This window comes from Hibiscus syriacus, unplaced genomic scaffold, assembly GCF_006381635.1.
Source record: "Hibiscus syriacus cultivar Baekdansim isolate YM2019G1 unplaced genomic scaffold, ASM638163v2 tig00110443_pilon, whole genome shotgun sequence".
Classification (NCBI taxonomy): Eukaryota; Viridiplantae; Streptophyta; class Magnoliopsida; order Malvales; family Malvaceae; genus Hibiscus; species Hibiscus syriacus.
The window spans coordinates 784,505-798,318 of record NW_024062739.1 but is presented as its reverse complement, the minus strand read 5'-3'; positions in this window follow the sequence as shown (position 1 = coordinate 798,318).

Genomic DNA, 13,814 nt, shown 5'->3' with positions numbered 1-13,814 from the left:
TAACATATTTTAATTTTTTATTTTCTTTTGTAGGTTTTTATCATTGCATGACCCTAAGATCTACTGGTAAACCATTGGAATCATTCGACCCTGAGATCAGGCAAATCCTGATGTGGCAATTAATCTTCAGCAAGAAGTTGCAAGACCACGAGCAATACGAAATTACTTGAATCCAATTCTTGAAGATATCAATCCAGGCATCATGGCACTTGAGATACAAGCAACCCATTTTGAGCTTAAACCGATGATGTTTAACATGCTAAATTTCATCGGTCAATTTAGTGGTTCACCTAATGAGAATGCTAGACAGCATATTCGTAACTTTCTTGAAGTGTGTGATTCATTCTGACAACAAGGTTTGCATTAATACGTGCTTAAATTTAAATTTTTCCTTATTCCCCACGCGATAGAGCAATAGCTTACCTCAATAGAGTTCTTTCGGGCTCAATGGAATATTGGGCAGATTTATGCAAAAGTTTCCTACTTCGATACAATCCACCCAATATGAATACACAACTTTGCAATGATATTGCAAGTTTTTGCCAAGGAGATAATGAATCAATATACGAATGTTGGGATAGGTATAAAAGTTTACTTCGCAAGTGTGTAAACCACTGATTTCATGACTGGACTCAAGTAGTGATGTTTTACAACGGAGTTAATGCACCTACTCGAATGATGTTAGATGCCTCAACAAATGGCACCTTACTTGACAAATCACCTGAGGAAGCCTTTGATAACCTCGATAGGATAGCAAATAACAACTATGAATTCCCAACTACAAGGCTGGGAACCGACAGAAAAACATCTGGAGCATATGAAATTTAGGGTAAGGATTCAGTAGCTACTCAACTTTCTTTCATAACTAATATGTTGAAAACTTTGCAGTGTCCTAATGAGGTGAGACAAGTCAAGGCAACCAGTAATGCATACATATTTTGTCACAGCAATCATCATGAGAGTGAATGTCTAGAAAACCATGAGTCTACCAATTTTATGGGTAATTACGGCCGAAGCAACAATAACCCCTACTCAAATACATACAATCCTGGCTAGAGACAACATCCAAATTTTTCAGGGGGTAATCAAGGAAACAATAATAGTCAAGCATCGAATTACAATAGGCCACAACAGAGTAACTTGAACTATCAACATTTTTAGAATCAACATCATCAGTTGCCCTGGCAAAAAACTAAAGGTACAACTTCTTCCTCTAATTCTAACTCCTTGGAAGTTTTATTGCAAGAATTCATGGCCTCGACAAAATATTTCATGGCTTCAACAAATACCCTGATGCACGAGCACTCATCAACAATAAAAAACCAAGGAAATTTGTTGCAAAGTAAAGCGACTCTTTTGCAAAGCCATAGCTCATCCATGAGAGCATTGGAGAACCAAGTGGGTCAAATTGCCACGTCATTATACTCCCGCCCACAAGGAAATCTCCCAAGTGATACTGAAATCGCTAAACATCATAGAAAGGAGCAATACAATGTACTTACAATAAGGAGTGGAACACAGGTTAACCAGAACAAAAAATTTGGGGGATAACAACTGGACAATTTTCGCCAAGGCATTACACAACCAGAAGATCAAGTCAAAGATACGGAGAATGATGAATTGTCTGAAAAGAATGAAAAGGATGAAGGCTCCGAAAATCATCAACCAGATGATGGGAAATTTATGGCCAAGGCCAGTGATTCCTCAGCACCAATAGCAAATGACGTGAGACATCCACCACCGTTCACTCAACGATTAAAGAAAAATAATGATGATATCTAGTTCAAGAAATTTGTTGATGTTCTGGATCAGTTGTATATCAAAGTAACTTTACTTGAAGCCATTGAGCAAATGCCTTCCTATACTAAGTTTCTAAAAGACATCGTTACAAAGAAGAGGAAGGTAGAAAATGTTATCGCGGCAATAGAAATCTGCTCTGCAGTGAGTAAACTCCCACCAAAACAAAAAGACCCTGGCAGTTTTGTAATACCATGTTCAATTGGTAATAACTTTGTAGGACGAGCTCTTGATGACTTAGGGTTAAGCGTAAATTTAATACCAAAGTCCATATTTTTAAAACTAGAAAGGTATAATGCTTGCCCAACCACAGTTATCCTACAGTTAGCTGATTGGTCTTATGTGTTTCCTGAGGGAAGAATAGAAGATGTCATTGTGAAGGTGGACAAATTTGTATTTCCAGTTGATTTCCTCATCTTAGACTGCGAAACCGATAAAAATGCACTTATCATCCTTGGACAACCATTTTTATCCAGTGGATGAATCTTAATAGATTGCGAGAAGGGAGAATTCACAATGCGGGTAGGAGAGCAAAGCATCACAATAAATGTATTCAACTCTATGAAATATGTGGACGATTCAAAAGAATGTCAATGCATTAGAGACATGGACTCAATAGAGGAAAAGACAATTCTTTGCCACGATGAATTTTTAAAGCTAGATGAATACAATACTCTGTGCTACGACTCAATAACCATGATGCATAAACATGAATATCATGGCCTAGGTTAAATATTTTTGAAAGACGATTCTAAGAACTATAGCCTTAGCAACAACAGTCTGAGTAAAGAACTAAACGGGTTCCCTGCTAACGACACTAAGGTAGATTATGAAGGAGATTCAGAGGAACAATCTAGTTTCCTTAATACTAGATCAGGTATGAAATTTGAACCCTTAGATTTTAATGAAGTTAGCCCCCCAAAATCATCTCTATAACATGCATCTAAATTGGAACTTAAAACTTTGCCATCACATTTGAAATATGTCTACCTAGGTAGTGATGAAACTTTACCACAAATAATTTCTTCCAATCTAACCTCTAAACAGGATAATAGTTTGTTAAATGTTTTGTCACAACACAAAAAGACTCTCAGATGGACAATGGCAGACATGAAGGGAATCATCCCTACCATATGCATGCACAAGATAAATTTAGAAGACAACCATAGTACTTCGGTGGAACCACAAAGAAGACTTATTCCGATCATAAAGAAGGTAGTCATGAAGGAAATCATAAAATGGCTGGATGTGAGAGTGATTTATCCTATATCCGATAGTTCATGGGTCAGTCTAGTGCAGTGTGTGCCAAAGAAAAGTGGTGTGACCGTGGTTAAAAATGAAAATGATGAGATTTTAATTACTAGAACAGTCACGAGATGGTGAATATGTATGGACTATAGGAAGCTCAATAAAGCCACAAAGAAAGACCATTTTCCCATCCCTTTTATTTACCAAATACTTGATCGGCTAGTAGGAAAAACATTTTACTACTTCCTTAATGGATATTCAACATATAATCAAATAGCCTATGCATTTGACGAATGTCGTTCGGGCTGTGTAACGCCCCAGCTACTTTCCAAAGATGCACGATGGCCATTTTTTGGATATGGTGGAAGAGTGCATGGAAATATTTATGGATGAATTCTCCATCTTAGACGATGATTTCAACCGATGTCTCGGTAATTTATTCAAAGTACTGAAACGATTTGAAGAGGCCAACCTAGTACTAAATTGGGAGAAATGCCATTTTATGGTAACTGAGAGAATAGTGTTGGGTCACAAAATTTCTTGTCAAGGCATTGAAGTCGATAGAGCTAAGGTGGAAGTAATCGCAAACCTATCTCCACTCACCAATGTGAGAGGCATACGTAGTTTCCTTGGACAAATCTCAAAACCCTTGTGTCTTTTACTTCAACAAAATCAACCATTTGTATTTAATGATGATTATTTGAATGCCTTTATAGATTTAAAGAAAAAACTTTCAGCAGCACCAATCGTTGTTCCACCATACTGGAACAAACCTTTTGAGCTCATGTGCGATGTTGGTGATTATGCAGTTGGAGTAGTGCTAGGGAAACGAAAAAGTAAACTCTTTCATGTTATCTACTATGCTAGTCGTACTCTTAATGATGCACAAGTAAACTATACCACCACTGAAAAATAACTTCTTGCAGTAGTATTTGCATTCGATAAGTTTAGGCCATATCTCATAGGCAGTAAAGTGATTGTGCATACATATCACTCAGCCATTAAATATTTGATCAATAAAAAAGATGCAAAGCCTAGGCTAATCAGATGGATATTATTACTACAAGAGTTTGATTTAGAGGTCAAGGATAGAAAGGGTACAAAAAATCAAGTAGCATATCATTTGTCTAGACTAGATAACAAAAATAATTGTCATGACATGACAGACATTCAAGAGGATTTCCCTGATGAGAAAATTTTATTTGTCATGGTTGTGTCGTGGTATACTGACATTGTCAACTTTCTTGTTAGTGGTATTATGCCTCCATATTTATCTAGCCAAGGTCAAAAAAAGTTTCAACATGATGTACAACATTACTACTGGGATGAACCGTTCCTATTCAAATAGTTTGGAGACCAAATACTCAGAAGATGTGTCCTAGAAGAATAGCACAAAGAAATTCTACATTAATGTCACTCATTACCATATGGAGGACATTTTGGTGGGATGAGAACAACGACGAAGGTTCTTCAATCCGGATTCTATTGGTTAACCTTGTTCAAAGATGCGCACAAATTTTACAAGTCATGTGATAGATACCAACAAATAGAGAACATGTAAAAAAGACATAAGATGCCATGGCAAAACATTCTGGAGGTTGACCTTTTCGACGTATGAGGGATAGATTTCATGGGACCCTTTCCCACATCTTTTAGAGATCTGTACATTCTCTTGGCAGTAGATTACGTGTTCGAATGGGTGGAAGCCATCGCAACACCTAAAAATGATTCCAAGACCGTGCTAAAGTTTTTACACAAGAACATATTCACACGTTTTGGAACACCGCTATCTATCATTAGTGATGAAGGCACACATTTTGATAAAAAATTAATTACCAAGGCGCTGAAATGATATGGAGTGCAACATCGGATAGCTATGGTATATCACCCCCAGACTAATGGACAAGCCGAAGTATCTAATTGGGAAATCAAATAGATCCTTGAGAAAGTGGTCAATCAAAGTTGAAAGGACTGGTCACCAAAGCTAGATGAAGCACTATGGGCCTATCGTACAACATTTAAAACACCGCTAGGAATGTCCCCATTCAAACTCGTCTACGGTAAGGAATGCCATTTGCCTGTGGAACTTGAACATAAAGCTTACTGGGCCATCAAGAAATTAAACATGGATGCTCAGCTTGCTGGAGAAAGAAGACACTTGGAATTGAACGAAATGGATGAATTTAGAGCCAATGCTTACGAAAATGCATGTTTGTACAAAGAAAAAACAAAACGATGGCATGATAGAAAAATATTGCCTAGGCAATCTTATTATGGACAATAAGTAGAACTCTATAATTCAAGACTCAAATTATTCCCAGGCATGTTAAAATCAAGATGTTCAGGACCGTTCATCGTACATCAAGTCCATAACGATGGAGCAATAAAAATTAAGAACCAAGACGATGGATCCATTTTCAAAGTGAACTGGTAGAGACTAAAGGAATACAAAGGAGCACCAGTCATGCGCGATAAATCGACATCAACAACACATGATGCCCAAGAGTTTGCCTTACTCAACTAAACAAAATTCGTTGCCTAGGCAATGAAAATCTGAATTTTGTACATAAATAAATTAAGTTATTTTATGCACTATTTATTTCTTTTACTTTATTTCTATTTCCTTTATTGTAGGCATGCAAAGTACACGTGACAACATAGGGTGAGAACTCAGACATGAAAGGAAGAGAAACCCTAGGGCAAGGAAAATTTTGGGCAGCAATTGTAAAGAGGGAAAGTATCTTTTCCGAACTTTACATCCAATCAGATATTGAGCATTCAATGCAAAAATCCTTTCCCCTCTCGTTTTAATTAAATTGCCTTGAAGAAACCACCCATTAATTTTCCAAAAAAAATAACTTCCATCCCATCTTCCTCATCGTGCATCACTTTCTCACCATCAAAAAGAAAAAATTTCCCTTCAACAAATCTCCCTCATTGTCACCGCAAAAAACACTGCACCACATGTCCAGATCTAAGAGAAACCCAGTCCCAACACCAAGCTTTGAGCGTTTCCAGGCAGCCGAAGCAGAGGCACGATTCAAGAACCTCCAAAAATGAAAAGTATATTTGGAGGATGACTTCGTTTTTCTTCAGAAGAACGAATAACAATTCAGACTATAAGTCATGGATGTGATTCGAAAACACAACTCGGAGAAGTTTGCTCGCCACCCTAAAGCTGTAGCACAAACAATGGTGAGAGAGTTTTACGCTCATCTAGAAGACCTATCCCAACACACTGTTTATGTTAGAGGGAAACTACTTCAATTTTCCCCTTTAGAACTCAACTGATATTTCAAGTTGGGAAAAGTGGAGGATCAACATAAGAGGTTTATGGCTGAAGCAGACCAAGAGAGTTACAATGGATTACTAGAAAACCTTTGTTTCAAGTGGACTAAGTTTGAGGGAAATGCGCCAATAAGGAAACGGATCGTTCTTACAACTCTTAAGCCGGTGGTAAAGTTGTAGAATCACTTTTTCAAGGGCAAACTAATTCCAACCTCTCACAACAAGACCGTGCTAGTGAAAAAATTGATGCTATTATACTCGATAATCTACGAGAGAGCAATCCATGTTGAAGAACTCATCTTTGAGCAAATCCATGAATGCGCTAAAAGAAACCGAGGTAATCTCTTATTTCCTAACTTGATAACTGCTCTGTGCATAAAAAAGAAGGTCCCCGAGGAACCATTTGAGGATTTTATCAAATCCAATGAGGGAATTACCAAGAAGAAAGTGCTAGAGTTAATGAGCTTTGATGACAATGCCCCGCATAAAGGATTGGAGAGATGAGCAAAATCTGTTACCGTAGTAAGAATAGCAGTAGTGGTCACGTACACGTGAAAAAACGTGTGAGAAGATCGAGCATTTAGAGAATCACATGGAGATCTTCTTTCAGTACGTCAAGGCATGGGATGCACAACTCAACGCCTTTTTCAATTAGTTACTCCCGATCATAAATGAAAATATACCGCCTTTCCCCGAGGTCATCCTGAAACACACCGCTGACGACAGTACCTTCCATGCCTCAACACAGAATATCCCCACAGATGAACCCAAAGACGTTCCCCAACTGGCCACTCACGTCTCGCCCGTACCAGAGGAAGTTCAAGGTGACACAGAAGAATTCCTCAGCTCTTCCTCCTTCTCTACTTCTGAAAGAACTCAGTAGATTCCACCCAACTTCTTTGTCGATGAAGACTTCTATCCAACACTGACTCAACCCGAGCAAGCACCAGCACAGTCCCCCATTCATGAAACAATGTCAGTTCCTAAAATAGCTCAAAGCCAAGCTCCAGTTCCTACACAACCCACTCCATCTGAAGACCAACAAACACCAGCATAAACCCCGAGCGCCAAGCAATGCATCAAGCGAATGGTAGGTCGTGTCCTTCAAGCATCCCCTTTAACGATAGCAGCAGTAGACTCGAGATCAGGTAGTCCCCCTCCTCCAAAACAATATAGAACGCGTGCGTCCAGTCAAGCCACACCACCACAATAAGATCACATTTACTTTTTTTTAGCATTTGCATATAGATACATGTAGTTCAGTTTTTCATGCATTGAAGACAATGCATCCCTCAAGCTTGGGGGAGGTATTGTAACACACTTTGTTAAAAAACAATTAATGATAGTTGTCTAAAAAATTTGGTTGTCATGACATAAGCATGTTAAGTCTATTTTTGGGAATGGATTCGAGATTCCCACTGATGAATGCATAATTTGATTGCTTAGACCAGAATTATTTTTAAGACTGTCGAAAAAAGAGAACCAACCCTACGCCTAATTCTTTAAAAATCTATAAACACGATTTTAAGTTGTCTCTGTTTAAGGTAATTAGTAAAAATTTTAGGAAATAACTCTCTGTCTGCCGAGACATCAAAAAAATTTAAGGTTAAGGTCGAACTCCCTAGTATTTAAAACTTGAAAAATAAAAGGGGCAGTTCTCTATGTAATGGCATAATCAAGAAACTCCATAAAAACTAAGAGTTGCTGAGGCATATGAGTGAATGAAATTAGTCACAGGATGACTCTACCCAACTAGCTTGGGGGTGGATGGTGTGCTCCTTTTCACCTAGAGTGTGGAAGGATAGGTGTGATGAGCTGACTCCCCAAAAAAATTGATAAATAACTACAAGTGGAAACTAAACCTGACAAATAATTTGACACCTTGACAGACCAGAAGCACTTACTTGAAGTTTTCTAAAAACCTTAATGCATAGGTTGATTACAATCACGCACACACAATAACAAGGGATCCTGACTAGGGAAGGTACTTGAGTGATACAACTGTTGAACATGTTGAGGCCAAACTTTTGCTGAGGGTTGAAATTTCAATCCACATGATCTGCTTAATACTGCTTTGCCATAACAATTTTATTTTTTTAGCTACTGTCCGTTGCTTGAGGACAAGTAATAGCTTAAGATTGGGGGTGTGATAACTCCATAAAAAGACTCTATTTCTAGTCTTTTTATTGAAGTTATTGCTCGTCTAAACAAAGTATGCACAACATATTAGTTGCGTTTAGGTTATGTTTATTTGTGGTGGATAAGTTTTGCTTCGGTAAGATTTATTTGGTTTGACTGATGCTGCTGAGGAGAAAGGATTTGTGTGGACTGTGTATGTACATGAAATTTAATTGGGAAGAACATTTCAGTCACGACAACGTAATTTGTAAGGGACAATGGAATAGAGAAGTTGAAGAAAGTGAGGAGTAGATTTATCTCACCAAGGCAAGGTTTATCTTGAAAGTCTGAAGCGGAGATGACGAAATTGCCTATGTCACATGCCAACTGTACGACATACCTCACGTGCAAGCAAGCCCTCAAGATTCTGACAACAGCTAGCCACCTTTCCTTTTTTAGCATGGACAAAACAATAATGAGTATCTAGGGAATCTTCACTTATGCAAAACCCTAAGAGATTTCCCTTTATAAATACTCAGCCACAACCGTCAATAAAGGAGGTAAAGAAGTTAGAAGAGTTTTACTTGAAATGTGAGCGAGCAACTGCAGTGCTTCCCCACCGTTTACCAATCGACCTTCCTTGGTGTCGTCCATACCCAGACTATAGCAGAGTGACGGTCAGGTCTCGAGAGAGGCTAACCGCAAGGGCAAGCACGGTGTTGATTAAAATTGTCATGACAGAGCCCCCGGTTTTGGGAATCATTCTTCATTTTTTCATAGTTTCTTTACGTATTTGGGGTTGTATTAAAACGATGATACTTGATTGACTTTTTGATAACACCATGAACCGTCTTACTTGGTGTTAATCTTTGTTTTGCCTAAACAATTATTTTCTTCTTTATGAATGATGAATTATGATTTTACTCATGAATGTTTTGTTCATTGTTTAAATATTTTGCCTTGATATTATAAGAGCTTCGAGAGATTGCCTTGGGTCTAGGTGAAACACGTCTTAACATTGTAAGAGCGTCAAAAGATTTCCTTTTGTCTAGATATTGATTCTTAGATTCGATAGAATTAAGATAGATCTACGTGAATAATGGAATGGATCTAGGATGGTGATGTTTTAACTTGTCTACCTTAGAGATAAAGAGTGGGTTTCAATCGACCAAAAGGGATAGACGCTGGAGTATGATAGACAACGATTATAGTTTCTGCTGAGAGGTATTGCTACAACAACAGTCTGATAAACCAAGGGTTGTAGTTAACGCTGAGTAGTATTGCTATAGCAACCGTAAAAAAATACTTAGTAATCTTGTCGGGCAGCTTAAGCATGTCATAATAATTCATTCTAAACTTAGAATAATTGCTTGTCATAACAAAAGAATAGCATGAGTGCTCTGTGAAAGGTCTGAATATGTGAAGTTGTTTTGAATATATTTGAATCAACTTTTGTCTTTGTTTTATTTTAATTTGATAGTTTTGCATATTTATTTTGTCTCGAACAAACTTTTCCAGCAATTATACTTTACAATATTTCCTTGTTTTGCTTTATTACTAATAGGTTTCTAGTTTAACAAGATTGTAGGAATTAGCTTGTGACAACTAGTTCTGGTTGTGGTGAAGTTTAAAAATATTTGACCAATCCCTAAGGAGATGATAACTCACTTACCCTATATTACTTGATTCGATTGTGTATACTTGCACAGAATTGCTTGCCTTACAATATACATTTACAATCGATCAAGTTACAAAAGCCAAAAGAATAATGACCCATGGGAGGTGAGTGAACCTAATTGTGAGAAGAAAAGAGGGACTCAAAATCTATCTGTGAGCATAAAAGAATTGAGAGAGATTCTTCTTTACAAACAACCTTGCATCCTTGTTCGTTTTAGGAAATAAATTGTTTCGATTTCTAACATTAACAAGGATTTGCCTAGTGTGTTTTCATCTCTTTTACAGTATTTTCAAGAAGTGTCCGGTGATCCACCAAATGAATTACCACTGAAAAGAGGAAAACAACACCAAACCAATCTAATTCAAGGTTCCATTATACCTCATCAAACATACAATCTCGAAGAAACCAAAGAGTTAGATTTGTTACAAAAAGGCTACATCCAGGAAAACCTTAGTTGTGACGCCATCTTAATGACGAAACATGACTTGAACAAATCCACAGGCTTTATAGTTCGTGCATAGGGAATCCATGTAATTGATGAAAAAGTGAAAGCAACACAAGAGTGGCCCATACCATCTTCCATCACCAAGAGATTTTGAATAGTGCTAGGTAACCTTCCTGACGAGTTACCACCTGAAAGCCCTAATCACTATGTCATATCAATAAAGAGTCACGATTTACGATAGTCTAAAGATAAGTAATTTATTACTCACTTTAATGATATTATAATGTACTTCTTCTCCTTTTTACAATGTAAGACTCTTGAAGTTGTCATCCATACTAAACACAACTCGTTTAAGTGCATAAAAGACCAAGGTAAGCAAAACACAGTAGACGATGCACTACCACGAAGGTTCTGCAGTCCACAAATCTCATCCTGAGAATTCTTAATTCATAAACACACTTAGGAGACTTAAGGTATTACTTTCACAAACCAATTGACATGGTTTTTCAACACTTATTCTTGCCACACATGAGTAAAACCATGGAGAGAATATCAGAAGCAATCACAATGAAAGCCAACAGTAACCGGCGCCATATTCAATTTCAACCTAAACATCATATTACAAGACTGGTATGCAAAAGAGTATTTCAATACTACAAGAAATCAGTTCCTACAAAGAATAAACCTTGACTAAAAAGCATAAAGACACATCACATTGATCCTGGTAAATGTTTCACAAGTTTTCCTTTCAACATGTCTAATTCTCTTTCTATTGGATTTTTAGATTCGATGACAAATCCTTTTGGGGAGTGGGGGAATGATATATACACCAGAGTCCATAATGATAACACATGCTTCTTTGGACTAATGTTTCTACTCTAACCTATTAGAAGAACAAAGTCTCGAAGATTCAAATCATATATATTCGGTAAGCATAATGTGAATGAATCATTAAAAGATTCTAATGTTGCTCCCTTTAATGTTTCAGATTCGAGGTCAAATATTTTTGAATAAAGGGAGGATGATACATGCATCACAAGCCTAAAATCAAAGAAAGAAGTAATAACTCTCCCATATGACCCACTCATCCAATCCTTGGAAAAGAAGACCAGAACAAAAAAAGACTTACGATGAATGACTTTTTGAATGGGATTATGATCTTATTTGGTCAACATGTCTTCTGGATATACGAATTTTTATATCTTATCTTTCCAACGGTTCTTTAATTACATCAATCTAACATCGGGAACTCAAGATATTACCATTTTAATAAAGATGGTGCATGCAAAAAATCCTATATGGGATTTTTAAAATATTACGAATTTTTAAAATATTTATTGATTATTTGTAATATAATTTAATATAGGATGATACATTATCTTTTAGGATTAGATTTATTATTTTATTAGGAATTAAGGTTGGGTTAAAATATTATTTTTATTAGGAATTAGAGTTAAGAAATATTTAGTTTGTTATTATTTTATTCATTAGTTATTTAGGACCTTTAGAACTCATCCCCTATATAAAGGAGGCTTCATTCAACTTTGTAACATAGATTTGTTTGATTAATAATACAACGAGAGTTCGTTTTTGCAAGTATTGATTGCTTTGTGCCTTCGAAGCTTCTTCTCTTGGAGTTCTTTCAAGTTCTTGTAAGGGATATTAATCTTCACACTCCAATTTGCCTTTTCATTGCGACTAGGAGGGTTGGTTAGAGCAACATTGTCGAGTTTTCCTTTTTATTACAACTATGAGGATTTGATAGGACACTTATCAATTTATTTTCTACAAATCCATCCTCATCATCATCATCTTTAATGTTCACCTTCATAAGGGAGCCACCTTCTACTATTTATTCCTCTTTGTTCTTCATCGAGTCTAGAGCTTTCTAGGTTTGATTCTTTGACAAGAGCAACGTTCATTAACCTACCACCGCTTCCCTATCAGTTTTTGTAGATTTTGGTACCACTACTAAAGGTGAATGTACCATAATCACCCTGTCTTGAGCCTTAGTGACTTCAATGTCAATCGAAAGACTGCATGGTTGACGTTCTTGTAATGTTGTGGTAATTGGATCAACCTAACCCTCCAAGGCCCTCAAAGATGAGTTATGGCTTTGAAGAAAAGCTCCTTGACTATGTAATAAGGCTCCTTGGTTTTTATGGATATAGCATGATCTTGCAGCATGGTCTTCGTGGTTTTTATGAAATCTTGAATCATGACCTCCAAATAACTTATGTTGAATGAAGATGGTACTCCTTTGTTATTAATATGCCACACACTCATTTGAAAACCTTGGTAGTCACTGAAATTTTATTGCCTATGGGGATGACTAACATTGTTGGTTCCTTAATTTCCCCATGAGAAATTTGGATGCTGACGCCATCCAGGATTGTAGGTGTTATAATAGAGGTTGTTAATGCCTCCATTGTAGTTCCCTATATAGTTGATAGACTCCTGATTGGTCGGACATTCGCTCTCATGGTGATTTCCATGGCATAATAGATATATTGAATCGTCTACCTTCATTTCTTTCACCTCACTTGATCATTGTAAATTCTTCAACATATTGGTGATGGCAGAAAGTTGGGCGGACACAGAATCCTTATTATCCAACTCAAATGTCTCAGGCACTTTTCATCCAGATCCGAGCCTTGAGGAAGAAAATTGATAGTCATTATTGGCATTTCTATCCAAAATATCAAACACTAAAGTAGGTGATTTATCAAGCAATATCCTATTTACCGAGGCATCGAGCATTATCTTTGTGGGTGCATTAACTCCATTATAAAATATAACTACTCGAGTCCAGTTCTGAAAACCATGATTAGAACATTTGCAAAGCAAACTCTTGTAATGATCCCAACATTCATATATAGATTCATCATCACCTTGGCAAAATGTTGCTATGTCATTCCTTATCTGAGTGTTCATGTTCGGCAGGTTATAGTGCAATAGAAAAATTTTACAAAGATCGGCCTAGGACTCCATCGAACCAGATAGAACACCACTCAACCAAGGCCTCGCTCGGTCACGCAAAGAGTATGAAAATAGCTTTAATTTCATTAGATCCTTGTGCACTCCTTGTTGGTAGAAAGAATCACAAACCTCTAAAAAAACGATGCGAATGTGTTGTCTGGCATCTACAGTTGGCATGCCCCTAAATTGACCTATAAAATTTATCATATTGAATATCATAGGTTTGAGCTCAAAATGGATTACTTGAATTTCATGTGCCAC